General features: G+C 42.9%; 1 long non-coding RNA gene and 1 pseudogene across 1 annotated transcript; both read right to left on the bottom strand.

Annotated features, from left to right (window-relative positions):
* Positions 1 to 5,481: 5,481 nt before the first annotated feature.
* Positions 5,482 to 18,528, bottom strand: part of LOC115201843 (neurotrophin receptor-interacting factor homolog) — a 133,464-nt pseudogene continuing 120,417 nt past the window's right edge.
* LOC115201961 (uncharacterized) lies at positions 8,823 to 18,434 on the bottom strand. Its single transcript, XR_003879863.1, has 3 exons — positions 18,393 to 18,434; positions 18,013 to 18,183; positions 8,823 to 8,924 (listed from the first exon to the last, which is right to left on the bottom strand). It is a non-coding gene; the product is annotated as an uncharacterized LOC115201961 (long non-coding RNA).

The raw sequence follows: 18,528 nt of genomic DNA, 5'->3' as shown, positions 1-18,528 counted from the left end.
CAATCTACACACAACACCTCATAATGACAACAGGTTTCAGACATTTTGCTATGAGACTCAAAGTTGAGGTCAGGTGCATCCTATTTCCAAGGATCATCCTTGAGATGTTTCTACAACTTGATTGGAGTCCACTTGTGATAAATTCAATTGATTGGACATGATTTTGAAAGGCACACACCTTTCTATATAAGGTCCCACGGTTGATAGTGTATGGCAGAGCAAAAACCAAGTCATGAGGTCAAAGGAATTGTCCGTACAGCTCAGAGACAGGATTGTATCGAGGCACAGACCTGGTGAAGGGTACCAACATTTTTTCTGCAGCTTTGAAGGTCCCCAAAAACACAGTGGCCTCCATCATTCTTAAATGGAATTAGTTTGGAACCACCAAAACTCTTCCTAGAGCTGGCCACCCGGCCAAACTGAGCATTCGGGGGAGAAGGGCCTTGGTCAGGGAGGTGACCAAGAACCCGATGGTCACTCTGACAGAGCTCCAGAGTTCCTCTGTGGAGATGGGAGAACCTTCCAGAAGGACAACCATCTCTGCAACACTCCACCAATCAGGCCTTTATGGTAGAGTGGCCAGACAGAAGCCACTCCTCAGTAAAAGGCACAAGACAGCCTGCTTGGAGTTTGCCAAAAGGCGCATAAAGGTCTCAGACGATGAGAAACAAGATTCTCTAGTCTGATGAAACCAAGATTGAACTCTTGGGGCTGAGCGCCAAGCATCATGTCTGGAAGAAACCTGACACCATCCCTACGGTGAAGCATGGTGGTGGCAGCATCATGCTGTGGGGATGTTTTTCAGCGGCAGGGACTGGGAGACTAGCCAGGATCAAGGGAAAGATGAACAGAGCAAAGTACAGAGAGATCCTTGATGAAAAACTGCTCTAGAGCGCACAGGACCTCAGACTAGGGTGAAGGTTCACCTTCCAACAGGACAACAAATCAAATCTTATTTGTCACATGCTCCGAATACAACAGGAATACAACATGCTCCGAATACAACTCCCACCTTACAGTGAAACGCTTACTTACAAGCCCTTAACCACCAACGCTTTAAGAAGTAAACAAAGTTAAGAAGTAAAAAAATAGATAAGTAAATTTTTAAAAATAAAAGTAACAAATAATTCAACAGCAGCAGTAAAATAACAATAGCGAGGCTGTATACAGGGGGTACCGGTACAGAGTCATTGTGTGGGGGCACCGGTTAGTCGAAGTAATTGAGGTAATATATACAGTGCCTTGCAAAAGTATTCATCCCCCTTGGCGTTTTTCCTATTTCATGTAATGGACATACACAAAATAGTCCAAATTGGTGAAGTGAAATGAAAAAAAAAAAAACTTTCAAAAAATGCAAGAAAATATTAAAAACGGAAAAGTGGTGCGTGCATATGTATTCACCCCCTTTGCTACGAAGCCCCTAAATAAGATCTGGTGCAACCAATTACCTTCAGAAGTCACATAATTAGTTAAATAATGTCCACCTGTGTGCAATCTAAGTGTCACATGATCTGTCACATGATCTCAGTATATATATACACCTGTTCTAAAAGGCCCCAGAGTCTGCAACACTACTAAGCAAGGGGAACAACCAAGCAAGTGGCACCATGAAGACCAAGGAGCTCTCCAAACAGGTCAGGGACAAAGTTGTGGAGAAGTACAGATCAGGGTTTGGTTATAAAAAAATATCAGAAACTTTGAACATCCCACAAAGCACCATTAAATCCATTATAAAAAATGGAAAGAATATGGCACCACAACAAACCTGCCAAGAGAGGGCCGCCCACCAAAACTCATAAACCAGGCAAGGAGGGCATTAATCAGAGAGGCAACAAAGAGACCAAAGATAACCCTGAAGGAGCTGCAAAGCTCCACAGCGGAAATTGGAGTATCTGTCCATAGGACCACTTTAAGCCGTACACTCCACAGAGCTGGGCTTTACCGAAGAGTGGCCAGAAAAAAGCCATTGCTTAAAGAACAAAATAAGCAAACACATTTGGTGTTCGCCAAAAGGCATGTGAGAGACTCCCCAAACATATGGAAGAAGGTACTCGGGTCAGATGAGACTAAAATGGAGCTTTTTGGCCTTCAAGGAAAACGTCCAGCGCAAATCCAACACCTCATCCCCCCGAGAACATCATCCCGACAGTGAAGCATGGTGGTGGCAGCATCATGCTGTGAGGATGTTTTTCCATTGGCAGGGACTGGGAAACTGGTCAGAATTGAAGGAATGATGGATGGCGCTACAGAGAAATCCTTGAGGGAAACTGTTTTCAGTCTTCCAGAGATTTGAGACTGGGACAGAGGTTCACCTTCCAGCAGGACAATGACCCTAAGCATACTGCTAAAGCAACACTCGAGTGGTTTAAGGGGAAACATTTAAATGTCTTGGAATGGCCTAGTCAAAGCCCAGACCTCAATCCAATTGAGAATCTGTGGTATGACTTAAAGATTGCTGTACACCAGCAGAACCCATCCAACTTGAAGGAGCTGGAGCAGTTTTGCCTTGAAGAATGGGCAAAACTCCCAGTGGCTAGATGTGTCAAGCTTATAGAGACATACCCCAAGAGACTTGCAGCTATAATTGCTGCGTAAGGTGGCTCTACAAGGTATTGACTTTGGGGGGGTGAATAGTTATGCACGCTCAAGTTCATTTTTTTTGTAATTTCTTCTTTGTTTCACCATAAAAAATATTTTGCATCTTCAAAGTGGTAGGCATGTTGTGTAAATCAAATGATAGGAAAAATGCCAAGGGGGTGAATACTTTCGCAAGCCGCTGTACACTACCGTTCAAAAGTTTGGGGTCACTTAGAAATGTCCTTGTTTTTGAAAGAAAAACTAATTTTTTGTCCATTAAAATAACATTACTTTGATAAAAAAAATACAGTGTAGACATTGTTAATGTTGTAAATGACTATTGTAGCTGGAAATGGTTGATTTTTTAAAATGGAATATCTACATAGGCGTACAGAGGCCCATTATCAGCAACCATCACTCCTGTGTTCCAATGGCTTGTGTTAGCTAATCCAAGTTTATCATTTTAAAAGGCTAATTGATCATTGCTGGCTTTCTAGGCAGAGTTCCTCTATCCAGTGTCTGTGTTCTTTTGCCCATCTTAATCTTTTTATTGGCCAGTCTGAGATATGGCTTTTTCTTTGCAACTCTGCCTAGAAGGCCAGCATCCCGGAGTCACCTCTTCACTGTTGACTTTGAGACTGGTGTTTTGCAGGTACTATTTCATGAAGCTGTCAGTTGAGGACTTGTGAGGCATCTGTTTCTCAAACTAGATACTCTAATGTACTTGTCCTCTTGGTCAGTTGTGCACCGGGGCCTCCCACTCCTCTTTCTATTCTGGTTAGAGCCAGTTTGCGCTGTTCTGTGAAGGGAGCAGTACAGAGGGTTGTACGAGATCTGCAATTTCTCGCTTGGAATAGCCTTCATTTCTCATATCAAGAATAGACTGATGAGTTTCAGAAGAAAGTTCTTTGTTTCTGGCCATTTTGAGCCTGTAATCGAACCCACAAATGCTGATGCTCCAGACACTCAACTAGTCTAAAGAAGTCCAATTTATTGCTTCTTTAATCAGAACAACAGTTTTCAGCTGTGCTAACATAATTGCAAAGGGGTTTTCTAATGATCAATTAGCCTTTTAAAATGATAAACTTGGATTAGCTAACACAACATGCCATTGGAACACAGGAGTGATGGTTGCTGATAATGGGCCTCTGTACGCCTATGTAGATATTCCATACAAATCTGCCGTTTCCAGCTACAATAGTCATTTACAACATTAACAATGCCTACACTGTATTTATGATCAATTTGATGTTATTTTAATAGACAAAAAATTTGCTTTTTATTTCAAAAACAGTGACCCCAAACTTTTGAATGCTAGTTTACATGTAGGAAGAGTTAAAGTGACTATGAATAGATAATAAACAGAGAGTAGCAGCAACATAAAAGAGGGGTCTGGGTAGCCCTTTGATTAGCTGTTTAGGAGTCTTATGTCTTCGGGGTAGAGGCTGTTAAGAAGCCTTTTGACCTAGACTTGGTGCTCCGCTACCGCTTGCTTTTCGCTTGCCTTTTCCTTTTCCTGTGGTCCACAATCATCTCCTTTGTCTTGATCACGTTGAGGGAGAGGTTGTTGTCCTGGCACCACATGGCCAGGTCTCTGACATCCTCCCTATAGGCTGTTTCATCATTGAGCAACCCTAAGTACACAGCCAAGACAATGCAGGAGTGGCTTTAGGACAAGTCTCTGATGTCCTTGAGTGGCCCAGCCAGAGCCCGGACTTGAACCAGATCGAACATCTCTGGAGAGACCTGAAAATAGCTGTGCAGCAATGCTCCCCATCCAACCTGACAGAGCTTGAGAGGATCCGCAGAGAAGAATGGGAGAAACTCCCCAAATACAGGTGTACCAAGCTTGTAGCGTCATAACCAAGAAGACTTGAGGCTGTAATCGCTGCCAAAGGTGCTTCAACAAAGTACTGATTAAAGGGTCTAAATACTTATGTAAATGTGATATTTCAGTTTTGTATTTGTAATATATTTACAAAAATGTCAAAAAAACTATTTTTACTTTGACATTATGGGGTATTATGTGTAGATTGATGTGTAAAAACAATTGAATCCATTTTAGAATATGGCTGTAACATAACAAAATGTAAAAAAAGTCAAAGGGTCTGAATACTTTACGAATGCACTGTACGTACGTACGTACACACACACACACACACACACACACACACACACACGTGTATATAGATATAGATAGATAGATATATTTATATATATACACACACACACACACATTAAATACATATATACACACACATTAAATACATATATACACACACATTAAATACATATATACACACACATTAAATACATATATACACACACATTAAATACATATATACACACACATTAAATACATATACACACACATTAAATACATATACACATATATAAATAAACAACTTTAAAAATATATATTTTACTTTATTATTTTCTACTAACCCTACCACCCCTCCCCTAATTGGCGTAAACTAATGAACGACAACATTTTAGCTTCTACTTCCAGCTTATACATCCAAAAAAGTGTAAGAGATACTGTTGCATGTAGGTCTAGATTATTTATGGATTGATCATGTAGAATTATCAACACATTCTTTTAAGAACTCCAAAGACTCCAAAGCAATTGCATGTGGTGCAAGAAACACTGAATTGCTGCTTTTTTCTATTATCAAGACACCTGCTGGTAACTTTAAGCTGGTTAAGACAGCTCACGACGTTTCCTAAATACTGTATCGGTCAACTAGGCATGGCTCTTATCACTAAAGAGGCTTCACGCATAACTTTTATTTTTACCCAGCAGAGTAAAATGGATCAATTCTCAGCACTTATGACAAATATTCTACTTGGAGACGCTTTGTGAATACACACCCTGATGTATACAAAATTGTCTCAATGGAATTCTTAGAATGAAAAGTCCCATTTTGTGTTTATTAAACATAAACAAGTTTTAAATACACCATAAGAAAACCACACATACACGTCTCAACAAAAAAAAACATAATGAACTTGAGAAAGTGCATTCATTTTCTCATTAAACCTTTACACTTGTGGACATTTGCCTATGTGGAAAGGGCCATATTGAAATGTTTCCAACAGAAGAAATGTAAAAAGAATATGCATTACCATGGTTGCAGTTGAAAGAGAACACTTTGGTCTGATCATTTCCCCATGATCTCCAAACGGTGAGGACACAACAGTTCACCTGACAAGACTGAATCCAAACGCGACACTTGATTTCATGTGCATTTTACTGGACTTTGCCACATTTGTTGATAACAAAATCTGAAAATACTCTGGATCCATTCAGTAACATGATAATAACACTATTGGAAAAATTGGGGTATGTGCAACATAAGACCAACAAATGACAAGGGTTTAAGTGAGGACTAACTGGTGAATCCAAGTGGACATACACCTCTCCAAACCGTGCAGTTCCTACATCATTTTAATGATCTTTTATGATTCAAGGAAAGAGCCTTGAATCATACAAATTACACAGCCCTGTGTTCCCACCATAACACAATTACTATCGTTGTATAAGCAATGCAAACATTTTCCGTTATAAATCTCAATCTGGGTCAGGTGGGCATCATTTTAAATCTTATTATTTTTCCAACATGACTAACTAAGTTATAAAATACGATCTTAGTGTATTCTCCTTTTTTTGGGGTAGGCACAAAACTACCTCCATACTTACTTCCATTCATTGTTTTAATCAGCACCGGTCACCTTCTGACAAGTCTTGTGACACTTATGGGGGTCGTAGAGCAAAACGGAGAACATCCTGTTCGGGAGAGCCTCATCTTTCCATAGAGTGGTCATATTAGTTTTGTAGGCCAAACCGTTCGGACGCTACAGACGTTTTTGTGAGAAGTGTCGTGGAATTATTGTAATCAAAAGGAGAGACTTTTTAGATTTCTTCAAAACAATCAAACTGTATTATTTCACTCCTGCAGTAATGGAGCTTGTCAACGAAAATGTGCACTTCATGTTTTACATTTGAAAACCCGTGACATTTACAGTATCAACGTTCGTCATGTTTTATGTACAGCGACAAGGATGACATGTGTCATACCCTGGGTTGTCCTGAACAGAATGAGCATGTTTGTCGTATTGTGAAGAAAATTTGAAGTGGAACACGCACCTGAATGCACTTATGACTCCATTCTACGCGCACCAAAATGCCGATCTGTTTGTCTAAAGTGCCTTGTCGAAACCTAACACTGTAAGATCGTATTTTAGAACTTAGCTAGTCATGTTGGAAATATAATAAGCTTTTAAATGATTCCCACCGGACCCAGATTTACATTTATAATGGAAAGTTGTTGCATTACTTAAATGCCTTATATGTCACGCATTGTCTCGATGCAATATTCTACCCAGAAATATGTTACTCTCGGTACTCCAAATGCATCTGTGGAGCTTTCCTGCTGACTACAATTTAAAATAATTGTTGTCTTTAATGTAAGGTTTGATCTAAAAGTCAGAAGCTATCGAGTGGAGTGGTTACTTTCTTTGTTATAGAGTGGAATGGTTTTTCAGCTGGTGTATCCTAAGGTAGCTCTTCTCTGAGAACCTCTTTCCGCAGTGCGTAGGAGGCCTCTATCCCGTGTGGACCTTCAGGTGCATCTTCAGCTGGTTCTGGCGGGAGAACTTCTTTTCACACTGGGGGCAGCTGTAGGATTTCTCCCCTGTGTGGATCCTCTGGTGCCTCTTCAGGTGACCAGCCTGGGTGAAGCGCATGTGACACTGGGTACAGCTGAAGGGTTTCACCCCTGTGTGGAGCCTCTGGTGCCTAGTCAGGTTGGAGGAGTGGGAGAAACTAGCCTGGCAAAGGTGGCAGCTGAATGGTTTCTCCCCCGTGTGCATCCTCTGGTGGATCTCCACCTGTTTGGGGAAACTGAAGGATTTCCCACAGAATGAACACGGGAAGCGCTTCTCTTTGCCACTGGATCTGCTGATAGCGTTACTACTACTGTCATTTGTCAATGGGCTTGTGTAGCCATTTAGTGTTGAGGCAGTGGCATTGTCTGAGGTCTGGTTTAACATTAGGAGAGTGTGAGGAGGATGAAGGCCAGGGAGTGTCTGTGTTGTCTCAGGGTCCATGTTCCAGTTGATAGATCCTATAGAAGGCAGGCTGAAGGCAGCACCTGTTAGGGGGTTAACCTGAGGTGCCATCAGTCTCTCTGAATCACAACTATAGGAGCAGGACGGAGCATCACTAGCTGAGTCTGTGTCTGTTCTCTTCTGCCACATACGGACACCTCCCCGTCCCTGCAGACCAAATTTACGCCTCGCCCTGGTCTCAGCCAGTCTGTTGTCATGGAGATTAAGTTCGGTTGTTGTTTTGTGTTCGACTGTCTGTTTCTGGTTGTGGTTAACAGTGTTGTTCCCCAGCCCAGAGTTGAGGACGCTGTCCCATCCACTGACCTCCACTATGTAGCCTCTGGTCCTGGCCTGCTCAGTGATGTTATCCCCTGGGCCCTTGGCTGCACAAGTCTGGGAATCCAAGATGGCTGCCCAGTCTCCTCTGTTATCCTCCAACCAACCACCTGCAAGAAGCGATTACAAAATACTTTACAAACATGGCAGAGAACATATGGAGTTTTTTGTTTGACAATCACCTGGTCAAGTTCATACACTATAATGTGTTTAAAACAATAGCCAGGTGCATCACTATTCCCATTGAAGATCTATTACTGTATGGAGGCTATGTATTTCTCTCTTACCTTGCTCCCCCATCTTTACTCCACTCAGCAGATCAATGCTCTCTGGTTCATCTTCTATTGTCTCCTCTTTGACTAGCAGCAGATCAGGCTTCCCATCCTCCATGTCTACTGACTGTAAGAGATACAGAGTGAGAGGATGTTGGCTCAAGAAATCTGATATGAGCACCCTGCTGATTGGGCAATGAAGGACTGCTATTAATACTATGCAAACGTGTTAGTTGATTTGATTACTTGACACTAATGGTTTGATAACTCAAAGACATGGTCCCACAATTCATACAAAATGAATCCAGACCTGGGCCCGTATCCACAAAGAGTCTCAGAGTAGAAATACTGATCAAGGATCAACTCCCCACCTACATAGTCTCATTCCTTATGATCTATGATCAGCTCTGAGACACTTTGTGGATACGGGTCCTGACCTAATACAGTAGTTCACAGTGGGCTCACCTCAGTGAGACTGTGTGTGGTCCTGTGCTGCTCAGCTGGTTCCTCTGTGGGTTCAGGAGGAGGTGTAGTCTGGTTGTCCTCCATGACCATGTTCCCCTCAGGGTTCCCCAGACCCTCCTCACACCCCTCCTCCTTTATCAGCTGCACCTCTTGGCCCTCCTCCTCCTGGAAGAGAGAGGTGATACAGATTACACAGACATACACTCCCTCAGGTACGTACACACACATACACAGATAATAACTTTCAACATGGAGTGTTTATCCATCCCCACTATGTTTGAGTCCTATACTGTAGTTACAGAATGACTTCATTATTGTTAAACCCATCAGATGGACATAAATATGATGTTGTGGGTAAATATGAGTCAGCTATGATAAGTTAAAAGCCATCAGACAAACCTGACTAAACTATTTTGACATGTACAGTAGGTGTTTGCTAGTGTGTGAGTATGTGTAGGTATTTTTAGTATTTGGTTCTAAAGAGCTGTTGTGTATATGCAGAATAGGGTGAGATCAGATGTGATGTATACTGAAGAGAGTCTCAATGAAAGTCTTGGCATGAAACACCCCATTTTGTGTTTATTAAACATAAACAATTTGTAAATACACCATATGAAAACGACACATACACGTCTCAACAAAGAATCTGCATAATTATTTTATTTTCCCTTTATTTAACCAGGTAGGCCAGTTGAGAACAAGTTCTCATTTGCAACTGCGACCTGGCCAAGATAAAGCATAGCAGTTCAACGCATACAACAACACAGAGTTTCACATGGAATAAACAAAACATACAGTCAATAATACAGTAGAACAAAATAAAACCGAAAGTCTATATACAGTGAGTGTAAATGAGGTAAGATAAGAGAGTTAAGGCAATAAATAGGCCACAATATAGCAATTAAACACTGGAATGGTAGATGTGCAGAAGATGAATGTGCAAGTAGAGATACTGGGGTGCAAAGGAGCAAGATAAATAAATAAATACAGTATGGGGATGAGGTAGTTGGATGGGCTGTTTACAGATGAACCATGTACAGGTGCAGTGATCTGTGAGCTGCTCTGACAGCTGGTGCTTAAAGCTAGTGAGGGAGATATGAGTCTCCAGCTTAAGTGATTTTTGAAGTTCGTTCCAGTCATTGGCAGCAGAGAACTGGAAGGAAAGAAGGCCAAAGGAGTAATTGGCTTTGGGGGTGACCAGTGAGATATACCTGCTGGAGCGCATGCTACGAGTGGGTGCTGCTATGGTGACCAGTGAGCTGAGATAAGGCGGGGCTTTACCTAGCAGAGGCTTGTAGATGACCTGGAGCCAGTGGGTTTGGCGACGAGTATGAAGCGAGGGCCAGCCAACGAGAGCATACAGGTCGCAGTGGTGGGTAGTATATGGGGCTTTGGTGACAAAACGGATGGCACTGTGATAGACTGCATCCAATTTGTTGAGTAGAGTGTTGGAGGCTCTTTTATAAATGACATCGCCGAAGTCGAGGATCGGTAGGATGGTCAGTTTTACGAGGGTGTGTTTGGCAGCATGAGTGAAGGATGCTTTGTTACAAAATAGATTTTAGATTTAATTTTGGATTGGAGATGCTTAATGTGAGTCTGGAAGGAGAGTTTACAGTCTAACCTGCCATCTAGGTATTTGTAGTTATCCACATATTCTAAGTCGGAGCCGTCCAGAGTAGTGATGCTGGACGGGCGGGCAGGTGTGGGCAGCGATCGGTTGAAGAGCATGCATTTAGTTTTACTTGCATTTAAGAGCAGTTGGAGGCCACAGAAGGAGTGCTGTATGGCATTGAAGCTTGTCTGGAGGTTTGTTAACACAGTGTCCAAAGAAGGGCCAGAAGTATACAGAATAATGTCGTCTGTGTAGAGGTGGATCCGAGAATCAATCACCAGCAGCAAAAGCGACATCATTGATGTAAACAGAAAAGAGAGTCGGCCCGAGAATTGAACCCTGTGGTACGCCCATAGAGACTGCCAGAGGTTCGGACAACAGGCCCTCCGATTTGACACACTGAACTCTACCAGAGAAGTAGTTGTTGAACCAGGCGAGGCAATCATTTGAGAAATCAAGGCTGTTGAGTCTGCCAATAACAAGGTGGTGATTGACAGAGACGAAAGGCTCGGCCAGGTCGATGAATACGGCCGCACAGTAATGTCTCTTATCGATGGCGGTTATGATATCATTTAGGACCTCGAGCGTGGCTGAGGTGCACCCATGACCAGCTCTGAAACCAGATTGCATAGCGGAGAAGGTACGGTGGGATTCAAAATGGTCGGTAATCTGTTTGTTAACTTGGTAAAGTGTATTCATTTTCTCATTAAAAGTGCCCAGGGAATTGTATTCTGCAGTTGAATGGAAGTAATGAACTAGTCATGTGTGAACATCATATAGCCTACACCAGTGTTTCCCAACTCCAGTCCTCCAGTACCACCAACAGTACACATTTTTATTGTAGCATGAGTTGAATGAGGTGTGCATGTCCGGGGCTACAACGAAAATGTGTACTGTTGGGGGATTTGAGGACTGGAGTTGGTAAACACTTGCCTACACAGTACAAACACTATGTAACATACTTTTTAGGCTTATACTGTATATGCCTTATACAGTGCCTTCAGAAAGTATTCACAGCCCTTGACTTATTCCACATTTTGTTGTATTACAGCCTGAATTCAAAATTGATTAAATAGATTTTTTTCCTCACCCATCTACACACAATACTCCATAATGACAAAGTGAAAACATGTTTTAGAAATTTTAGCAAATGCATTGAAAATTTGTCCTTTACATAAGCATTCACACTTCTGGGACAATATATGTTAGAATCACCTTTGCATCGATTACAGCTATGAGTCTTTCTGGGTAAATCTCGAAAAGCTTTGCACACCTGGATTGTACAATATTTGCACATTATTCAAGCTCTATCAAGTTGGTTGTTGATCATTGCTAGAAAGCCATTTTCAAGCCGATTTAAGTCAAAATTGTAACTAGGCCACTCAGGAACATTCAATGTCGTCTTGGTTAGAAACCAGTGTATATTTGACATTGTGTTTAAAACCTGTTTGGGAAAGGCGTGCCGCTAGCGGGACACCTCGACAACATCTGGTGAAATTTCAGAGCGCCAAATTCAAATTAAATTACTATAAATATTTAACTTTCATAAAATCACAAGTGTAATACATCAAAATAAAGCTTAACTTCTTGTTAATCCAGCCGCCATGTCAGATTTCAAAAAGGCTTTACGGCGAAAGCAAACGATTATCTGAGGACAGTGCCCCGCATACAAACACATGAAAAACATATCTTAACCAGGCAGGTGCGACACGACAGTCAGAAAAGCGATATAAAAAACGCCTTACCTTTGATGATCAAATGGTCCTTTTGTCCGAGAATGTCCTTCTTTATATCCATAAAAACTCAGTCAATAATCCACCCAGTTTCCCTCCATCAAAATGCATACAAAATGAATCCCAAACGTTACTAATAAACTTTTCCAAACAAGTCAAACACCGTTTATAATCAAATCTTAGGTATCCTAATACGCAAATAAAAGATAAAATTTAAGAAGGAGAATCGTTATTGTCTTTACCGGAGAAAAATACCAAAGAACGCGCTCTCTTCCACGCGCTTGGAAACACTACAATTTCTGGGTCATTTTTCCAAAAACCAGCCTGAAACTCTTTCTAAAGACTGTTGACATCTAGTGGAAGCCCTAGGAACTGCAATCTGGGAGGACTTGACCTTATAATTAAAGTACTATCCATTGAAAATAGTGATAAGTTGAAAAACATTTTTTTGGGGGGGGGGGGTTTGTCCTCGGGGTTTCGCCTGCCATATCAGTTCTGTTATACTCACAGACATCATTTTAACAGTTTTAGAAACTTTAGAGTGTTTTCTATCTAAATGTTCCAATTATATGCATATCCTAGCTTCTGGGCCTGAGTAACAGGCAGTTTACTTTGGGCACGCTTTTCATCCGGACGTCCTGCTGAAAGGTGAATTCTTCTCCCAGTGTCTGTTGGAAAGCAAACTGAACCAGGTTTTTCTCTAGGATTTTGCCTGTGCTTAGCTTTATTCATTTTAATTTTATCCTAAAAAAAACTCCCTAGTCCTTGCCAACGACAAGCTTACCCATAACATTATGCAGCCACCACCATGCTTGAAAATATGAAGAGTGGTACTCAGTGATGTTTGCCCCAAACATAACACTTTATTCAAGACATAATTTCTTTGCCACATTTTTTTCAGTTTTACTAGTTGTGCCATATTGCAAACAGGATGCATGTTTTGGAATATTTTATTCTGTACAGGCTTCCTTCTTTTCACTCTGTTAATTAGGTTAGTATTGGGGAGTAACTACAATGTTGTTGATCCATCCTCTGTTTTCTCCAATCACAGCCATTCAACTCTAACTGTTTAAAGTCATCCTTGGCCTCATGGTGAAATCCCTGAGTGGTTTCCTTCCTCTCTGGCAACCGAGTTAGGAAGGACGCCTGTATCTTTGTAGTGACTGGGTGTATTGATACACCATCCAAACTGTAATTAATAACTTCACCATGCTCAAAGGGGTATGTTCAATGTACAGTGTTTTTATATTTTTAACCCATCTACCAATAGGTGCCCTTCTTTGTGTGACATTGGAAAACATCCCTGGTCTTTGTGGTTGAATCTGTGTTAGAAATTCACTGCTCGACTGAGGGACCTTACAGATAATTGTATGTGTGCGGTACAGAAACGAGGCAGTCATTCAGAAATCACATTAAACACTATTATGGCAGACAGAGTAAGTCCATGCAACTTATGTGACTTTTTAGCAAATGCTTACTCCTGAACTTGTTTTGACTTGCAATAACAAAGGGGTTGAATACTTATTGACTCATGCGCAGACCAGCTGGCTGGTGTGTTTACGGACATATTCAATTTCTCCCTATCCCAGTCTGCTATCCCCACATGCTTTTAGATGGCCACCATTGTTCCTGTACCCAAGAAGGCAAAGATAACTGAACTAAATGACTATCGCCCTATAGCACTCACGTCTGTCATCATGAAGTGCTATGAGAGACTAGTCAAGGATCATATCACCTCCACCTTACCTGCCACCCCACTTCAATTTGCATACCGACCCAATAAATCCACAGACGATGCAATCGCCATCACACTGCACAATCCCATCTGGACAAGAGGAATACCCTGCTGATTTTGTATGTTTGCCCACTTACAAAGAAATGATCAGTCTATAATTTTAATGGTAGGTTTATATGAACAGAGAGAGACAGAATAACAACAAAAATATCCAGAAAAACGCATGTCAAAAATGTTAGAAAATGATTTCCATTTTAATGAGGGAAATAAGTATTTGACCCCTCTGCAAAACATGACTTAGTACTTGGTGGCAAAACCCTTGTTGGCAATCACAGAGGTCAGACGTTTCTTGTAGTTGGCCACCAGGTCTGCACACATCCTAGGAGGGATTTTGTCCCACTCCTCTTTGCAGATCTTCTCCAAGTCATTAAGGTTTCGAGGCTGACGTTTGGCAACTCGAACCTTCAGCTCCCTCCACAGATTTTCTATGGGATTAAGGTCTGGAGACTGGCTAGGCCACTCCAGGACCTTAATGTGCTTCTTCTTGAGCTACTCCTTTGTTGCCTTGGCCGTGTGTTTTGGGTCATTGTCATGCTGGAATACCCATCCACGACACATTTTCAATGCCCTGGTTGAGGGAAGGAGGTTCTCACCCAAGATTTGACAGTACATGGCCCCGTAAAATGATGCAGTGACATTGTCCTGTCCCCTTAGCAGAAAAACACATGCAAAGCATAATGTTTCCACCTCCATGCTTGACGGTGGAGATGGTGTTCTTGGGGTCATAAGCAGCATTCCTCCTCCTCCAAACACGGCGAGTTGAGTTGATGCCAAAAAGCTAAATTTTGGTCTCATCTAACCACAACACTTTCACCAGTTGTCCTCTGAATCATTCAGATGTTCATTGGCAAACTTCAGACGGGCATGTATATGTATTCTTGAGCAGTGTGTTACCAATTGTTTTCTTGGTGACAATGGTCCCAGCTGCCTTGAGATCATTGACAAGATCCTCCCGTGTAGTTCTGGGCTGATTCCTCACCGTTCTCATGATCATTGCAACCCCACGAGGTGAGATCTTGCATGGAGCCCCAGGCCGAGGGATATTGACAGTTCTTATGTGTTTCTTCCATTTGCGAATAATCGCACCAAATGTTGTCACCTTCTCATCAAGCTGCTTGGCGATGGTCTTGTAGCCCATTCCAGCCTTGTGTAGGTCTACAATCTTGTCCCTGACATCCTTGGAGAGCTCTTTGGTCTTGGCCATGGTGGAGAGTTTGGAATCTGATTGATTGATTGCTTCTGTGGACATGCGTCTTTTTTACAGGTAACAAGCTGTGGTTAGGAGCACTCCCTTTAAGAGTGTGCTCCTAATCTCAGCTCGTTACCTGTATAAAAGACACCTGGGAGCCAGAAATCTTTCTGATTGAGAGGGGGTCAAATACTTATTTCCCTCATTAAAATGCAAATCAATTTATAACATTTTTGACATGCGTTTTTCTGGATATTTTTGTTGTTATTCTGTCTCTCACTGTTCAAATAAACCTACCATTAAAATTATAGACTGATCCTTTCTTTATCAGTGGGCAAACGTACAAAATCAGCAGGGGATCAAATACTTTTTTCCCCCACTGTATGTAAGAATGCTGTTCATTGACTACAGCTCAGCATTCAACACCATAGTACCCTCCAAGCTCATCATTACGCTTAAGGCCCTGGGTCTCGACCCCGCCCTGTGCAACTGGGTCCGGGACTTTCTGACGGGCTTCCCCCAGGTGGTGAAGGTAGGAAACAACATCTTCACTTCGCTGATCCTTAACACGGGTCCCACAATGGTGCCTTCTCAGCCCCCTCCTGTACTCCCTGTTCACCCATGACTGCGTGGCCATGGACGGCTCCAACTCAATCATCAAGTTCGCAGACGACACAACATTAGTGGGCTTGATTACCAACAATGACGAGACAGCCTGCAGGGAGGAGGTGAGGGCCCTTGGAGTGTGGTGTCAGGAAAACAACCTCTCACTCAACATCAACAAAACAAAGAAGATGATCGTGGACTTCAGGAAACAGCAGAGGGAGCTAATTTGGCTTGTCATCTACAACCCTCACAAACTGTTACAGATGCACAATTAAGAGCATCCTGTCGGGCTGTATTACCACCTGGGACAGCAACTGCACAGCCCACAACCGCAAGGCTCTCCAGAGGGTGGAGCGGTCTGCACAACACATCACCGGGGGCAAACTACCTGCCCTCCAGGACACCTACAGCACCCGATGTCACAAGAAGGCCAAAAAGATCATCAAGGACAACAACCACCCAAGCCTGTTCACCCCGCTACCATCCAGAAGGTGAGGTCAGTACAGGTGCATCAAAGCTGGGACGAGAGACTGAAAAACAGCTTATATCTCAAGGCCATCAGACTGTTAAACAGTCATCATTAACACAGAAAGGCTGCTGCCTACTTACAGACCCAAAGTCATTGGGCACTTTAATAAATTGATCACTTGCCACTTTAATAATGTTTACATATCTTACGTTACTCATCTCATATGTATATACTGTGTTTTATACCATCTATTGCATCTTGCCTCTGCCACTCAGTCATCGCTCATCTTCGGAACTAGGAGCACAAGCATTTCGCTACACTCGCATTAACATCTGCTAACCATGTGTATGTGACCAATAAAATGTAATTTGATCTTTCAGCTTTGAATTTTTTATTCATTTGTAAAAATGTCTAAAAACATAATTCCACTTTAACATTATGGGGTATTGTATGTAGGCCAGTGACACAAAATGTCAATTTCAGCAACAACAAAAAATCAGACTGTAACAACAAAATGTGGAAAAAAATCAAGGGGTGTGAATTATTTCTGAAGTTACTGTATATCCAACAATGCCTGGGCCTTGCACTTCAACGCTCTTAGTTGTTGTAGAAATTGACCCGCTGCTGCTGTTTACTTTTTGCATCTACATCTTGCTGAGTGTTCCTTTAATGCAGGATCTAAACGTCAGAAGCTATCAAGTGGAATGGTTACTTTCTATGTTAAAGAGTGGAAATTGTTTTTTTGCAGGTGTATCCTGAGATGTCTCCTCTCAGAGAACCTCATCCCGCAGTGATTACAGGCGAATGGCTTCTCTCCTGTGTGGACCCTCTCGTGCCTCTTCAGGTCACCAGCCTGGGCGAAGCGCATGTGACACTGGGTACAGCTGAAGGGTTTCACCCCTGTGTGGACCCTCTGGTGCCTCTTCAGGTCACCAGCCTGGGCGAAGCGCATATGACACTGGGTACAGCTGAAGGGTTTCACCCCTGTGTGGACCCTCTGGTGCCTCTTCAGGTTGCCAGCCTGGGCGAAGCGCATATGACACTGGGTACAGCTGAAGGGTTTCTCCCCTGTGTGGATCCTCTGGTGGATTGCCACGTTCTGGGGGCAGCTGAAGCCTTTGTTACAGAACATGCAGAGGAACCGTTTCTCTTTACTATTGCCTGATGTGGCTCCCCCTCCCTGAGCCTGGGCTCTAGCCCTGTCGTTTGAGTTCAATACCTGATCGAAAAGGACGCGGCCATGTGAATCGGAAGGCCCCATCGACGTGGACACTGGGTCATGGTCCCCGAACGCGTGTAAAGAGGAGTGGGTCACAACATTTAGATTTGTCGCTAAGCTTTCACTGTAGTCCAAGAAGTCACTGGTGTTGCCCTGCGAGTGTCCTTCTCCTAAGTGAGTCTTGTCGGCATTCCATGTCAGAGGAGTGTCGTCCTCCACTTTCACAGTCACCTCATCAACAACTAGACACTCCCTTTTCTTATCTAGGCACACTTCAGAGTATACACTTCTAGTGTACTGGTTCCAATCCTCTCTAGACAGATCAGTCTGTGTCTCTAAACCCAAGGATATGTTGCCAGGGTCCATCTCTGTAGTGTAAGAACAAGACGGATCATCACTTCCAGTGTCTAACGCGTCACCATCCCCACGGGAATTAACCATCCTCTGGCTCTGGTGAAATACTGGTAAGTACTCTGAGCCGGGAGCAAGAGGACAGCCCAGTGGCTCCACCACCAGTCTCTCAGGGTCTGATCTGTGGTCAGATCTTGTATGTAAGAGCCTGTGTGTTACAGTTAAAGTCTCTGTGTCGGTCTCTGACTTGAGGGCGTCGTTCGGCGTTCCACTGACCTCCGTGATGCTTCGTTGGGTCCTGGGCTGGGGCGCGGCGGCGAGGTCCTCCATGGCTTCAGGGGGCGCTCCAGCCGCTCCAGTCTGGATGTGTCTGCAGTGACGTGGGTCCTCCTCTCCTTCAGACCTCCCCTGCTTGACCCAAGGACCTACAGCCTCTGCATCTGCAGCCTGATACAAGAAGAGAGGAGGTTGTTGCCGGTAACTAGTTGAATTAGATAACAATATCGTAGGGAAGTCTCACAAGCTCCCCTATGGCAGATAAATAAGGATGATCATGTAAGCAAGTGAATAGCCGAGGGGAGCCTTTCTGAAGTAAACTGGCCACATTTGATTTACAAAATAAAACTTTTTTTTTTATGCAGCACTATTACACTAACCTCTATCACAATAACGTGCTGGGTTGAGGTTCCACTCCCCTCATCAACAGTGATTGGTTGGTCATCTCTCCATGTATTGTGTCCTGCTGGCTTCACAGAGCTCCTGTGGCCTCCAGTGAGATGTCCTTCACCTGAG

This window comes from Salmo trutta, chromosome 11, assembly GCF_901001165.1.
Source record: "Salmo trutta chromosome 11, fSalTru1.1, whole genome shotgun sequence".
Classification (NCBI taxonomy): Eukaryota; Metazoa; Chordata; class Actinopteri; order Salmoniformes; family Salmonidae; genus Salmo; species Salmo trutta.
The sequence above is the reverse complement of the archived record's forward strand: the minus strand, read 5'-3'. Positions and strand labels throughout refer to the sequence as shown.